The sequence below is a fragment of the Odocoileus virginianus genome, chromosome 5 (assembly GCF_023699985.2).
Source record: "Odocoileus virginianus isolate 20LAN1187 ecotype Illinois chromosome 5, Ovbor_1.2, whole genome shotgun sequence".
NCBI lineage: Eukaryota > Metazoa > Chordata > Mammalia > Artiodactyla > Cervidae > Odocoileus > Odocoileus virginianus.
Window position 1 is genome coordinate 61,254,639 of NC_069678.1, and position 14,937 is coordinate 61,269,575.

A 14,937-nucleotide genomic window follows, 5' to 3' on the forward strand; every position below is an offset into this window, starting at 1 on the left:
ATAAACTAGACTTAATTAAAACTTAGAACTTCGGGGCTTCAAAGGATACCTCAAATAAGTGAGAAAACCCACAGGATGGGAGAAAATATTTGAAATTCTGTATCTTAAAAGAGATCATACACTATATAAAGAACTATTATAACCACCACAAAAATAGACAAGCAATCCAATTAATACACAGGAAAAGAATATTTCTCAAAAAAGATATATAAATATCTTTTCATGGCCAACAAGCACATGAAAAAAATGCTCAAGATCATCAGTCATCAGAAAATGCAAGTCAAAACCATAATGAGTATCACTTCACATTCACTATGATAGCTTAAAATTCTGGATGGTAACAAGTGTTGACAAGGAGGTGGAGAAATTGAAACCCCTGTTAATACACTGCTGGTGGGAATATAAAATGTTGCAAACTGCTTTGGAAAACAGGCAGATTTTCATATGTTAATCATGTTGCCATATGACTGAGCAATTCTACTCCTAGGTATATACCCAAGAGATGAAAACATATGTTCACACAAAAACTTGTATGCAAATATTAGTAACAGCACTATTCATAATAGTCAAAAAGTGGAAACTACCCAAATATTCATCAACTGATGACTGAATGAACAAAATGTGGTATATCCATATAATAAAATATTCAGTTCAGTTCAGTTCAGTCTCTCAGTTGTGTCCGACTCTTTGCGATCTCATGAACTGCAGCACGCAAGGCCTCCCTGTCCATCACCAACTCCCAGAGTCCACCCAAACCCAAGTCCATTGTGTTGGTGATGCCATCCAACCATCTCATCCCCTGTCGTCCCCTTCTTCTCCCGCCCTCAGTCTTTCCCAGCATCAGGGTCTTTATTATTTGGCCATAAAAAGAATGAAGCACTTCCATGGAACCATGTTTTTAATGTAGACCCCAAGAAAATATTCTTTTATGATTAAAAAAAAAGAATGAAGTACTGATCAGCATGGATAAATGAAGTACTGATACAGCACGGATAAATCTTAAAAATAGCATGCTAAATGAAAGAATCTGTTCACTAAAGGCTTTATGATTTTATTCATATTAAATGTCCAGAATAGACAATCCATAGACACAGAAAGTAAATCAGTAATTTCCAGGGATCAGAGAAGGGAGCATAGGGAGTGACTGCTAAGGAGTATGGGGTTGCTTTTGGGAATGATAATAACGCTTTAAAATTAAATAGTGGTGACGGTTACATAACTGTGTTCATGTACTGAAAACCAGTGATTTGTATACTATAAAAGGATGAATTTTATGATATATGAATTATAGTCCAATAAAGCTATTGTTTTTAAAATACTTCTAGAAGTCAAGTTTATTTCTCAATAGCGGTAGCAAAAAGACAATGAATTGTTTGAAAAGATATCATTTAAGATAATCTCAAAAATACGCAGTTTCTCTGAATGAACAGAACAAGATGTTCAAGGACTCTTAAGAGAAAAATTATACTATTATAATATTATTATAATATTGTCATGTTAGAGACGATCTAAATATATTGAGAGACAGTCATGTATTCTAAAACTGAATATTTACAAAGTATCAATTTCCTTTTAATTGTTTATAGACTCAAAACAATCTCAATGGAATCTCCATTAAATTCCTAACAAACTTTTTAGAACTTGATAAGCTGATTTGAAAAACATATATGTAAAGATAAAGGGCCAAGAAATGCTAAAGCACTCCTGAAAAAACTGGACTAAGAGGGAGGATTTACTCCCCTATTTACCAGATAGCAAGACAATTTAAACCTATGGTTATTACAGAAAGAGACAAAAAGAACAAAGCTCAGAAACAGACCCACACATATGTCAACACTTGGTATCTGAAAATATCAATAGTAAGTATTTGTTGTTTTAAGCCACTAAATTTGGGGGTATCTTATTAACACAAAAATAGATAACATTATTCGCCTTTATTTTTCCTTTTAGCACAGAAGATTAACCTTCCCTGTCTCCTTGAAGTTAGGACTTCTTTTGCACCTAAAATGTGAGTGCAAATCATTCATGTCACTTCTAGATGGAGGCATTTAAAGTTAGTTAACGATTATCCACAATTTTCTCCATACTACATCAACTGGGAAAGTCCTGTGTTCCAGATACAGAATGATAGCAGTTTCCTGAATTTAGACTTCTAAGTTTCTGAAACTAGTTGTGCTGGAGAGATGTCCTAAACCAGAGGAAACTTTACTTGAATGACAAATAAATCTTTATCACATTAAGTCAATGAGATTTGGGGATAATTTGTTAGCAAAACATAACCTAGTCTATTTTTACAGATACTAGGCTCCATCTCACTAGTAATTGAAGAAACAAAAGGCAATTAGATAATACACACCCACCAGATGGGCAAAAATTAAAGTTTCTGATAACACTAAATTTTGGGAGAGATATAGAGGAATGAAAGTTGGAATATAAATGGGTAGAAACATGCTGGGAAAGCATGGCATTATCTAATAAAGCTGATATCTGCAAGCCCTGTGATACAGTAATTTGACCAGGAGTTTTTTACTCTAAAGACACAGAGGATAAGATGGTTTGATGACATTACCAACTCAACAGACATGAGTTTGAGCAAACTCCAGGAGATAGTGAAGGACAGGGAAGCCTGGCATGCTGCAGTCCATGGTGTCACAAAGAGTCACTGAGCAATTGAACAACAAAAAGAAACTCCTACATCTAAGCACCATGACACTTGGAGAAGAAGAATCATAGGTGGTTTATTTATCACAGTAAAAGAAAGAAAGGAGAGAGGGAAGGAAGGAAAGGAGGGAAGAAGAGAGGGAGAAGAGGAAGGCGGAAGGAGGAGAGAGGGGGAAGGGAGGAGGGACAGGGAGGGAGGAAGGGAGAAAAAAAGAAAAAGAAAAGAAGGAAAGAAAAAAGGGAGAAAGGGAAGGAGAGGGTAGAAATGATCCAAATATCCTTAATCACAATGAGTAAAAAATAAAAGTATTATATTCATAAAACAAAATATATCCAATAATAAAAATGAACAGTCACTGTCAGCAACAGCATTCAATCAACAACAAAAAAGTTACTAAGCTCCCCTTACAGCTTGGCTCTGTTTCAGGTACTAGGGATACAACAGTGAATAAATTCTAATAAATTCTAATTCTGCACTCAAATAAAAATAAGACAGGAAAAAAATGATTAATAATAAGTCAGTAAGTATTTTTAAATGTTGTAACAACATGAGGAAAAGCTAAGAAAGGGGAAAGTGTTTTGCAAGGTAAGATGTGCAATTTAAAATATGATTACCAGAGTAGACCTCATTGAAAAGGAGACAACTGAACAAAAATTGGAAAGAAGTGAAAGTAACAGATTAAGTCACGTGGCTATCTGGGAGAAGAGTATCCCAGTCAGAGCAAAGATGGTCTCTGATATACTCAAAGAATAGCAAGGAGACCAGTGTGGCTGGAACTGAGTGAATAAGAGCAACGGCAAAGAAAATGAAATCAGATAGATAGAAGGAAGAGGAAAAAAATAGCACTTTGTAGGTAATTCTAAGGAACATTTGAGACTGGAGATTCTAGAGAAAAAAAGTGACATGATCTGCAACATGTTGTAAGCAGAGCTCTGATTACAATTTAAGACTGGATTATGGAGGGCAAAGGATGAAAGCAGGGAGACCAGTGAGGAAGTCCTTACAATAATCCATGTGGGACATGACGGCAGCTCAGATTTGGATGGCAGCCATGGAGGTGATGAGAGTAACTATATTCAGGAATTATTTTGAAGATAGACCAAAGAGGACTTCCTGACATAGTACATCTAAGATATGAGGGAATGGGAGATATCAAAGATGACTCCCAGGTTTTGGCCTGAACGACATGAAGGTTGAAGATAGGAAAGGCTGCAGAGAGGGCTTGGGTAAGATGAAGATTCCATTTGGAGCATGTTGAACTGGAGACGTCTGCTAGACATCCAAGTGGAAATGTTGAGCAGGCAAGTCTTTAGACACAGAAGTCTAAAGTTCAGGGACATAACTCAAAGTTTCATCTATCATTTTGGAGTCATCAGTGCACAAATAAAGAGAGTGCATGAAATCATCAAAGAGTGTAGACAGAAAAGAACTCCCAAGGACTAGAGCTGAAGACAATCTAAGAGCAGAAGAGAGACCAGCAAAGGGGACAGAAAGTAATGGCTAGTGAAGAAGAAGGAAAAATCAAGACTATATGGTGTCCTGGAGGCCAACAAGGAAATATCACAAAGAGCATAGGGCGATAACTGACAATGCTACCAACAGGTGACGTAAGATCAAAGGTGACAACTGACCACTGAATTTGGGAAAGGTGCTGTCACCAGTGACAGTGGGCAGAGTACTGAAAGCAAGAGTGACAGAAGTAGGTTTAAGAGAGAATGTGAAAAAGGAATCAAATGATAGGGAATATAGACATCTCTTTTTAAAAGTTAATGCTTTAAAAGGGAGAGGAAATGGCTTAGTCTCATAAACATGATGTTAAGCAAGAGAATCTATGAAAGGATGCCTCCTGTGTGCATATAATTTTTTAAATAAAAGGAAAATTGTGATTAGGAAGAAACAAGCAAAAAGGTTCTGGGTATTGGCATGTTCTCTTATTTGTATGGTGAATAATGAGTATTTGCCTTGAATTACCTGTTACAATTAAAAAACAGTTACAATTACAAACTAGTCAATCCTAAAGGAAATCAGTCCTGAAAATTCATTGGAAGGACTGATGCTGAAGCTGAAATTCCAATACTTTGGCCACCTGATACAAGAACTGACTCACTGGAAAAGCCCCTGATGCTGGGAAAGATTGAAGGCAAGAAGAGAAGGGGATGACAGAGGATGAGATGCCTGGATGGCATCACCAACTCAATGGACATGAGATGAGCAGGCTCCAGGAGTTGGTGATGGACAGGGAAGCCCGGCGTGCTGCAGTTCGTGGGGTCACAAAGAGTCGGACACAGCTGAGCAACTGAACTGACTGATTACAATGATTTGCTACATTATTTGTAAACCAGTACCAACATTTGTTTTATGTACTCTTCTCCCTGTATACGTCATAGTTCAAAATATTTACAGATTAATAAAATCATGTGTGTGAAAAGACAACAAGTAATATCACTATGGAGTTACAGAAACTTTAAAAAATACTTGAGGAGGAACACTTCAAATTATAACCAGACCAAATTTGAACTGAAACACCAAAAGGTTATATGTACTAGGTCTGTCCAGGAGGTGAACATTTGTAATTTAATTAAAAATGGAATTTGTAAATCACATAAAAATATTAGAAGAATTAGAGCAGACGGTAAGCCCTTTTCTTCATTTTTAACTCCACAGGACATGTTTTTTAGTATGCATTTGGCTCTCAGTATGAAAAATGCAGTACAGTATCTGCCAAGGCAATTCTTTCCTTTCTCTGGATATTTTTTAAGTTCTATTTCTAAGACCCCCTTGGGATACTGCCCTTCACAAACACAAACCTTTTAGTTATATAACAGTGATCTAACTGAAGACACGGCTGTTTTCTCTCGGTAATTTCATTACAAAAGAGAAGTAGAGCTTCTGCCAACTAGAATGGCTCTCCCAAACCATGAATGAGTTGGACTGTGAGCAGATCCATCCACTGTTTTCAGTTGTTTTCCAAGAGACTGGAAGCCAGGATATTTGAGTTCTACTACTCTCTGTTCATTCAACAACCAATTTCCTTAACTCTTTGGGTATCTCTTTCAAAGGTGATGATCATCTACTTCACCAGAGACTATGATGGAAGACAAATGCCTGAATAATTGATAGCACTTCCAGTCCAAAGGTGAAAAGGCAAGGAAAATAAATTTAAATGTGTTTATAAAAGAGTAGGTGCATACTAAATCACTTCAGTCAAATCCGACTCTTTTTGAGTCTATGAACTATAGACCACCAGGCTCCTCTGTCCATGGGATTTTCCAGGCAAGAATACTGGAGTAGGTTGCTGCCCTCCTGAATGGATCTTCCTGACCCAGGGAACTAGCCATCATCTCATGTCTCCTGCACAGGCAAGCAGGTTCTTAACAGCTAGAGCCACCTGGGGAGCCCTCATAAAAGACTGCCTCACATTTATTCCACTCTTCCAAACAGAATAAAGAGCATGTGCAGGGTGTGAGCACATTATTTTATTTTAGATCAACACCATCAAAAAGAGCCACAGACATTTATAAACCTATCCTAACTACTGATGACTAAGCCTCAAATAGTTTTGAATTAAAAGTAACAACAAAAGCTATCCTAACATTCTGTCTGTTAGGATAGACAGTTGGTTGTTGTCTGCTTTTTATCAAAAGGAAATAAAAATATCAGTGACACTTTATAGTACACACTTCCTGTACAACTTTGTGTGTGTGTCAATTCCTAATTTCTAGCTTATCTGTTTAGTTAACCTCTGCTATTTTTCTGGGATTCATTCCAAGACAAGTAAAATCCATTACTAAAATTGGCATCTATGCTATTGAGCTTAATTTCGGACAGGCTCTAAAGTGTTCTGAAACCAATTTTTAATATTCTGCACACAATATCATGCTAAAAAGCAACAAACATTGTTCAAGAACAGAAACTGACAGGAAAGCTGCAATTTTTGGTGTCCTCCAAAACAATTTTTATTTCCTCCAAATATACCATGCTGAAAGTAAATAGGTACTATGCTAAAGCCACATGTTTTTGTTGCAGTGTTGCAAATATTAACTTCAAGTTGAATGTGATTCTTTAAGCTAGACTGAAAGATGATCTAAATATTACATATAAACTATATATTTCTAAGCTAAAAAAGTGTTTTTCTCTTCAAATTTTGGTTGAAAAGCCTTAAACGCATAAACCATAAGTGCATATTACAAAAAATGCCAAGATCAATACAGATTTTTTTTTAATTTCATGAAATTATAAACTTAGTAACGTTCGCAAATGTTAAAAAGTCAAAGAGTTATAAATTTTTAAGCTAGGAAACATCTTAGATATTATCAAGAGACCCTCAGAATTGTAATCCAACCCTCTAAGTTGACAGATGAGGAAACGGAGACTGAAAGAGGTTAAATGAACCACAGCTGTCACGGTAAATATAAATCATACCAAAAGCCAGATTTTCTGGCTTCCAGTCCAGAGCTCTGAAAGAGCATTTGTCTCAACATACTTTAATACTAGAGGAAATGAAGGTTAACAGAGGACACTCGAGGCAGCCCCTCAATATAATGAACCCCCTCTGGCTTAAAAGAGCCAGTTTCCTCTTGTCCTTGCAAACCCAAGTTCTAGAAATAGCACCCCAAATAACGACTTTCTCAAATGGCCTCATCCTACCTGGGGTTTCCAAAGTGATTCCTCAGCTGGGTCTCTTTTTCTCACACCTACAAGTTCCTTTAAATAAGTGCTTTTGTTGGGATTGGGTTTTTTTGTTTTGTTTTGCTCTATTAATATGCTTGGGGAGAGCTTAGATGGTGGAAACAGAAGCTCTGGGCTAAACCACCCCTACAGCACATTTTTCTTTTGTCATCCAAACCAACAAATCTTTCCTCCTCCGGGCCCCAGGGCTTACTGGTTTCCGTCGCAGTCCCTTCAGTTTCCAAAGTAGCGAGGAGACCTGGAAAAGAAGTTGGCCGGATGGCAAGTCCTTTCGGGGGCGTCGGGCAGGTTCACGCCCAGGCTGGGCCGAATGCCCTCGGCCGCGCGCCCCGATGCTCCTCGCCCAGGGTAACTCCGGGGCGCCTGCCCCGGGGGAACGAGAGTCCCCGCCGACCCTCCGGTGACGCCGCCGGACCCGCCCCGGCCTCTTGGACCCCAGGTGGCTCGCGGGCTCCGGCCGCCCGCGCGCGCCCGAGCGCCTGGCTCCTCGCCCGGCCAGGTGCGGGAAGAGGGGGCGGTGGGGGGGCGGAGAGAGGGTGGGATCCCACCTCGAGGCCCAGGTCCCAGCCAGGCGGAGGCGAAGATGACGGCGGCGCGGGGCTCGGACACCCGCGGGGCTCGCGCTCGGACGGCCGTGCGCTCTGCGGTGGGCCGGCTCCAAACTCGTCGCGGAAGGTGCCGGGAAGCTCTCTGGGGAGAGGAGGCAGCGGAGGGTGGAAGGAGGGGCCGAAGGGGAGCGGAGAGAGAGGCGGGAGTCGGAAGAGAGAGGTCGGGGCAGAGCCGGGTGGCCGCCTGCGCGCCCAGCGCTCTCCGCCACCGCTCCCCGGGCCGGAGGAGCGGCCCCCGAGCCGCCAGGGCGGCCGCGTAGGTGACGGGGGTGGCAGCGGAGATGCGGCTGCCCCTGGTGGCTGGCACGAGGAGGAAAAGCGAGGAGTTTGGAAAGAAGGACCCCCTGCCCGCAGGGAAGCCTAGAGGCCAGGCAAACCCACGAGAAAGGTGGCACCGCTACTTTACCCAACAGTCAGCTACCGTGCGGACGCTGAACCGCGACTCTCAGACCCTGGGCTGGGCATTGAGATTCTCTCTGTCCCTCCTACTTCCAGACTTCCGGGCCTTTGGACATGAGGTGTGCAGAATGCTACAGTCAAGATCTCTATAACTGAGGGGAGTGGGAAAGAAGAGCGAAATGGAAAGATCAGAAGTGGTGAGGTAGTGAGTTTCCTGTCGCCAAGAATGATTCAACCAAGCACTTTGGTCATGCTTCTCAGGAAGGCATGATTCTTTTCAATCTTGAAATTCAATGGCATATGACATAGTAAGTTTAAAAAAATCCGTCCTTGACCAGTCTGATTCCAACCCTAAAGGAATAAGCACTTTTTTGTTCTCCAGTCAAAGTGTTCACTCACTGATTTGTTTATTTATTAATACATTTTTCGTTGAGACCCTAAGAGTGACGCACAACATGCTAAGTGCAGTTACGGTCTTCCTTGAACTAGAAGCTATGACAAGCAAGTATTCATCTAATTACCAATTGTGATGAGTATATGAAGGAAACCAACAGAGTGCGGAAGAAAGAATAAAAGGGAGTAGACTACTCTAGATTGGGTGAATGGCTCATTTTCAAAAGTCTCTAGAAATGAACTTGCATAACACGCTCACAGGATCATCAGAGACACAGACAACTTAGCCCAGAGACCGGTAGAGCCAGGAGCAATGCCTCCCTGCTCCCCGACCCAGCCTCTTACTTGGCCAACGCCAGGAGCTTTGTAAATGGAACTTTCCCCAGAGAGGAATATCCTCCCAGGACCTCTGTCACTTTAATGGAGACAAACATTTTCATTGGATGAAAACAAGAGTTAGAGTAGAGATACTGACTTCCCCAAATTGTTGCAAAATAAAACAATACAACAGAATCCTAAATTATTTTATATGAACTAGCATTTTAGTTTTCTAAGATTGCCTTAACAAATGACCACAGACTCAATGCTTAATACACCAGAAATGTATTCGTTCACTGTTCTGGAGGCCAGAAGTCCAAAGTCAGTGTGTTATCAGGTCCATACTCCTCCCAAAGCCTTAGGAGAGAATCCTTCCTTTGCTCATTCAGCTTCTGGTGGCTCCAGAACTCTATTGGCTTACAGCTAAATCTCTCCAGTCTCTGTCCATCTTCACATGGCCTTCTCCTCTGTATCTGTGTCTTCTTTTCTGTCTCCTGTGAAGACATTTGTCTTTGGATATGGAAACCACCCAGATGATCAGGATGATCTCAACTCATCTTCACTTGGGGCTTCCCTGGCAATTCAGTGGTTAAGAAGCCGCCTTCCAATGCAGGGGATGTGAATTCGATCCCTGGTCCAGGAACTAAGATCCCACATGTCTTAGAGCAACGAAGCTCTCGTGCAGCAACTAGAAGACCCAGTGTAGTCATGCATACACACACACATACACACACACACACACACACACACACACACACAAAAGTGTTTACCTATTTGCTCAGCAAAGACCCTTTTCCAAATAAGGTCACAGGTACTGGAGTTTAGGATGTGGACATATGTTAGGGAGAAGCCACCACTCAACACACTAAAACTAGTTAACTAATAGGTACCAAAATTATTGTCTACTGTGGTATCACAGTATCATTCCAGGACCACCATTTAAAATTGTATCAATACTAAGTATAATGAATTATTGTACTGTGAAATGCTAAAATTAAGTGTCATTAAACTTGGGTTCATGAGGAATAACTGTTGTAAGGAAAAGAAGTTCAAAGACCCAAGCCTTTATTTCGTGTTTGAGTCACAGGCAATATTTGAAAGCCAAGCATAGATTCTCCATTGTTAAATTAATATATAAATACATCCCACATCCATATATATGGATTTCTGATACTGTGATCCAATACTGATTGTCTGCAAGGCAGCAAGCTCTGAGTCATGAGCTCCTATGGAGCTTACAGTCTAGGTTAGGGGACACATTTGAATCTCATTTCCTCTGGCACCATGTCTGATGCATATCTGAAGCTTGATAAAGAGTTTGTTGAATAAATAGATGAGTAAAAATAAATCACTACCAATCAACTAAGCAATTATCACCACAGTGAAAAACATCTCCATAATAAGAAGATAGGATTTACTATTGCAAAACAGATTAACACCCTGACTCATTCAGTATTTTCCTAAGTGAAGGAAAAAAATCCCTAAAAAGAAATCTTTGATTTAAAAAAGAACATAACGAGATCACCTATCTCATCTTTTAAAAAAAAAATCGTTATATGACTATTTACACAGATACAAATCCTGCTGGGAACAATCATAACTGAAGTCATAGTTAAAATGAATAAAATATTTTGTCCAAGTATCTTGGTTGATAGTTTCAACTATTAATTTCATTATACTGGTGCATCACTTCTTTTTTTTTTCTTTTTTGATTATATACATGTTTCAATGCCCTTCTCCCAAATCGTCATACCCTCACCCTCTCCCACAGAGTCCAAAAAACTGTTCTATACATCTGGGTCTCTTTTGCTGTCACTTCTTGAAACTCTTTACAAACAATGATTTCAATGATGCCACTCTCTCCTGGTTCACCTCTTCCCTCTTTAGGTTTCCTTCTTATTCTTCTATTCTTACAATTATAAAGCATCAATCAATGTATTAATATCTGCCAAACTGAATCTCATTCATTGACTTATGTGGGTCACAAGCCCGTATCTGAACCAGTCATGATGGCCAGTGACTTAGAATATGATGACCAGACAGGTGTGAGTCACTTGTGCACTACTGGAAAACAGGAAATGGGAAGAGAATTGATTTCACCCTAACGAAATAACTTAGAGTGTTCATTCTGTTCCATACTGAATGTTCTTCCTCCATTCTGCATCACCTTTCCCTCAACCATTACCTACTGTCATCATCTGCTGGTTGAAATCTTAACCATATACCAAGATCAACTGACCAATACACCGACTTAACTGACCCATCTTGGGTCAGTTAACCGAACCCCAAATTGGAACTCATCTATTTCTGGCCCATGATCATTTGGAAATTTATTTTGTCTCTTTTATAATGAAGCACTCTCTGATTTATCTAGTGGTTAGTTGTATCTGTAAAATAAAATGCCCTGAGAGCCAAAGTTGTGTCTTAAATTTTTGATTCTGTTTTTAATCGGCCATGTGTTTATCACATTATCTTGGATGTAGAAATTACTCAATTAATATGCATTTGACTGAAGAATAAGAAGCAAATCTTGTAGTTTTCCATTTGCATAATTAAAAGAACAAAAACAAACAAAAGCTTGTTTATGAATAAGTACTTCACAATGATTATTTTGTTTGAAATCTGTTTGAAATCCATATACCAAAGAGAATTTTATTCTAACTTTCCATGGCATATATATTATAGGAGTTAAATACATAACACAATCTCAGTGGATTTTAAATTATAGAGGCACAGGAAAAAAAGATGAGAAATATACCAAAATGTTTCCAGTAGCTGTCTCTAGATTATCTAATTTCGGAGATTGTTTTGTTGGCTATTTGTCTCTTTCTAAGTTATCTAAAATGATCATATGTTACTTTCATAGAGGAAAAAGTTATTAGAAAATATCTATGTAAAATCATCCATTCTTTGAAATCTGTTCCTAGGAACTAGAGTTGTTCAGATACTCCTTAAGGCCTGGGGCAACCCAGGTACTGTCAGGGGCTGTTCACTGGCCAGCAGGCCCTGCCTGTAACTCATCTAAATGAGCTCCTAATCTATTGGAACATCCCCTCCCCCTGTTTTTTTTTTTTTTTTTTGCTCTTTAGAATGCTGCCAACATAAATAAGGGAAAATTGCTTTAGTCCTGACTACCTAAAAAGGTATACGATACCAATGGAAGTCATAGCAGCTATTTAGTCTTATTTTTTTTATTTTTACACAATTTTGAAAGGATAGTTTCCACTTACAGTTATTACACAATATTGGCTATATTCTCCACGCTGTACAATACATTCTTGAGCCTATCTAAACACCCAGTAGCTTCACAGCAGCCATTTTTGTTTGTTTTCTGGCCATGCCATGTGGCATGAAGGATCTTAGTGCAGTGGAAGCGTGGTATCCTAATCCTGGACCAGCAAGGAATTTCCTCTCAGTGGCTTTTGAACTGTGACCAAGAATCTAATTCTATTTTTTTTTTTTTAATTTTTATTAGTTGGAGGCTAATTACTTTACATCATTACACTAGTTTTTGTTATACATTGAAATGAATTAGCCATGGATTTACATGTATTCCCCATCCCAGTCCCCCCTCCCACCTCCCTCTCCACCCGATCCCTCTGGGTCTTCCCAGTGCACCAGGCCCGAACACTTGTCTCATGTACCCAACCTGAGCTGGTTATCCGTTTCACCCTAGATAATATACATGTTTCCATGCTGTTCTCCTGAAACATCCCACCCTCGCCTTCTCCCAGAGTCCACAAGTCTGTTCCATACATCTGAGTCTCTTTTTCTGTTTTGCATATAGGGTTATCGTTACCATCTTTCTAAAGTCCATATATATGTGTTAGTATACTGTAATGGTCTTTATCTTTCTGGCTTACTTCGTTCTGTATAATGGGCTCCAGTTTCATCCAAGAATCTAATTCTAGTTGAAAGGTGAATCAGTCAGGTTATTTGCTTACAATTTACTACTAAGAATAAAACTTCTTTCATTCCAATCTTAAAATTAGTAACAGAACCTGGACTAAAATATGACTTTTCCTCAAGGAATTTATCTTTTATTACATTAGTTCAGTATTTCATGCTATATCTTCGTATTTATTAGCTATTTACCTCTTTACCAAAATTGGGCGTCAAGGTGTAAAAGAAATTACAAAGTTCTTCAAATTTCATGCTTAATCCAAATTAATTATTATTTCTTCGATCTGAAAGACTACAAGTAAACTAAGAGAATAAATGTGGGGAAATTACTGCCAGACAGTGCTGGCAATATTTCAGCATTGCCCGAAAATGCTGCTGTGAATGAACTAGAATCACTTCAGAATCATGCAGCTGAATGAAATTTTCATAGAAATACTTTTCAGATTTAAGTCCTATGGATCTTAAGAGAAAGTGGTCAATATTTCTGATAATCCTGATGATTTGTACAAGCACGTGTGCTCAGTCGCTCAGTCGTATCCGATTCTTTGCTTCCCTACAAACTGCAGCCTGAACACCAGGCTCGTCTGTCCATGGAATTTTTTTCAGCCAAGAATACTGGAGTGGGTTGTCACTTACTCCTGCAGGGGATCTTCCTGACCCACAATCAAACCCACATCCCCTGTGTTCATTGGCAACCAGATGCTTTAACACTGAGCAACCTGGGAAGCCCGGTGATTGGTATACATGTGTTATAATTTTCCCATAGCACAAAGCACTTTGTTCTCTGCAAGAGGGTAATGGGATTTGGGAGCAAAAAGCACCAGGGCATATTCGCTAGCCTATAAACCAAGTCTCATAGTTAAACTGTTGCAAAATTTACACATTTACAATGAAAAAACTAAGTGTTGTGGGAGGTTTTGTCTTTATTTTTTTTTTTTCCCCCTTCAGAGGCCTGGTTCTAATGCTAAACTATTAGGCTGTAAATGACAAAGTATCCTGCTGATTATTTTAGTTACCTTCCTTGATCATACCAATGTGGCATTAAGGAAACCTTTATTAGCATCATCCTACCAGATTAATAGGGTTTAGCGGGTAGCTCAGTGGTAAAGAAGTCAATGCGGGCGTGGGTTCAATCCCTGGGTCGGGAAGATACCCCTGAAGGAGGAAATGGCAACCCACTCCAGTATTCTTACCTGGAAAATCCATGGACAGAGGAGCCTAGCAGGCTGCAGTCCATAGGGTTACAAAGAGTCGGACACATCTGAACACAGAGCACACACAGACACCAAACTGGTACCCAATACAAACAGATTATGAAGGATATGCACTATTTCATCAGCCGCCTCCCCTTCTCCTTTTCTTCTGGTCAAAGTGTTTCCTTTTGGCAGAGGAACTGCTCATCCCTGACTCCAGGCACGTGGACCCTGCTGGGGCTGCCGGTTACAGCACACTGGCTTCCGAGGCTACAGAAGCATGTCGTCCAAGCCAGATCTATGGTAGAATCGTACACTCCTGGCTCTGTAACTGGCCACTGAGGTAGGACCATGACTAGAGGAAGGCCAGTCAAAGCTGTCGTCCTGAGGCCTTGCCAATAAAAGCTGGGATGGGTCCCTGGGGTGGGAGTCGAAGGGGAGATGAAGCGCTTGTCCCCTCAGATATGACTCTCTGTGGTTGTGAGCTGCAGCTGCCAGCAGCCAGACTCTACCACAGGAATAAGCATCGTCCGCAGTAGGAGACAGAATTTGAATTTCAAACCATATAAGCAGGTGTTGAGAAAGAATGTCAATATATTTTTTTACACCAATGAGCTTAATTTTTTCAGTGAAATCCTGTTTTACCAATTGATAGAAACTAAATCTCAGTGAATGCCAGGTCCTATTTTTTTCTCTTAACTTCCAAGCAAGGGACAGTGGAGGGGAAGGGAAAGCAGGGCCCAGGATAAACAAAGGCACTGATCCTCGTCAT

At 40.0% G+C, this 14,937-nt stretch overlaps 1 protein-coding gene across 7 annotated transcripts in view; it reads right to left on the reverse strand.

Annotated features, from left to right (window-relative positions):
- The window catches only part of LEPR (leptin receptor), a 93,126-nt gene extending 84,801 nt beyond the window's left edge, over nucleotides 1-8,325 (reverse strand). The window contains exons 1-2 of one of the 7 annotated variants that reach the window (XM_070468018.1): nucleotides 7,900-8,325; nucleotides 7,545-7,589 (exon numbers count right to left, since the gene is read on the reverse strand). The gene's annotated coding sequence lies outside the window, so the exon portion shown is untranslated. The other 6 variants (XM_070468015.1, XM_070468020.1, XM_070468019.1 and 3 more) reach the window with 6 other exon arrangements.
- Between the last annotated feature and the right edge of the window lie 6,612 nt (nucleotides 8,326-14,937).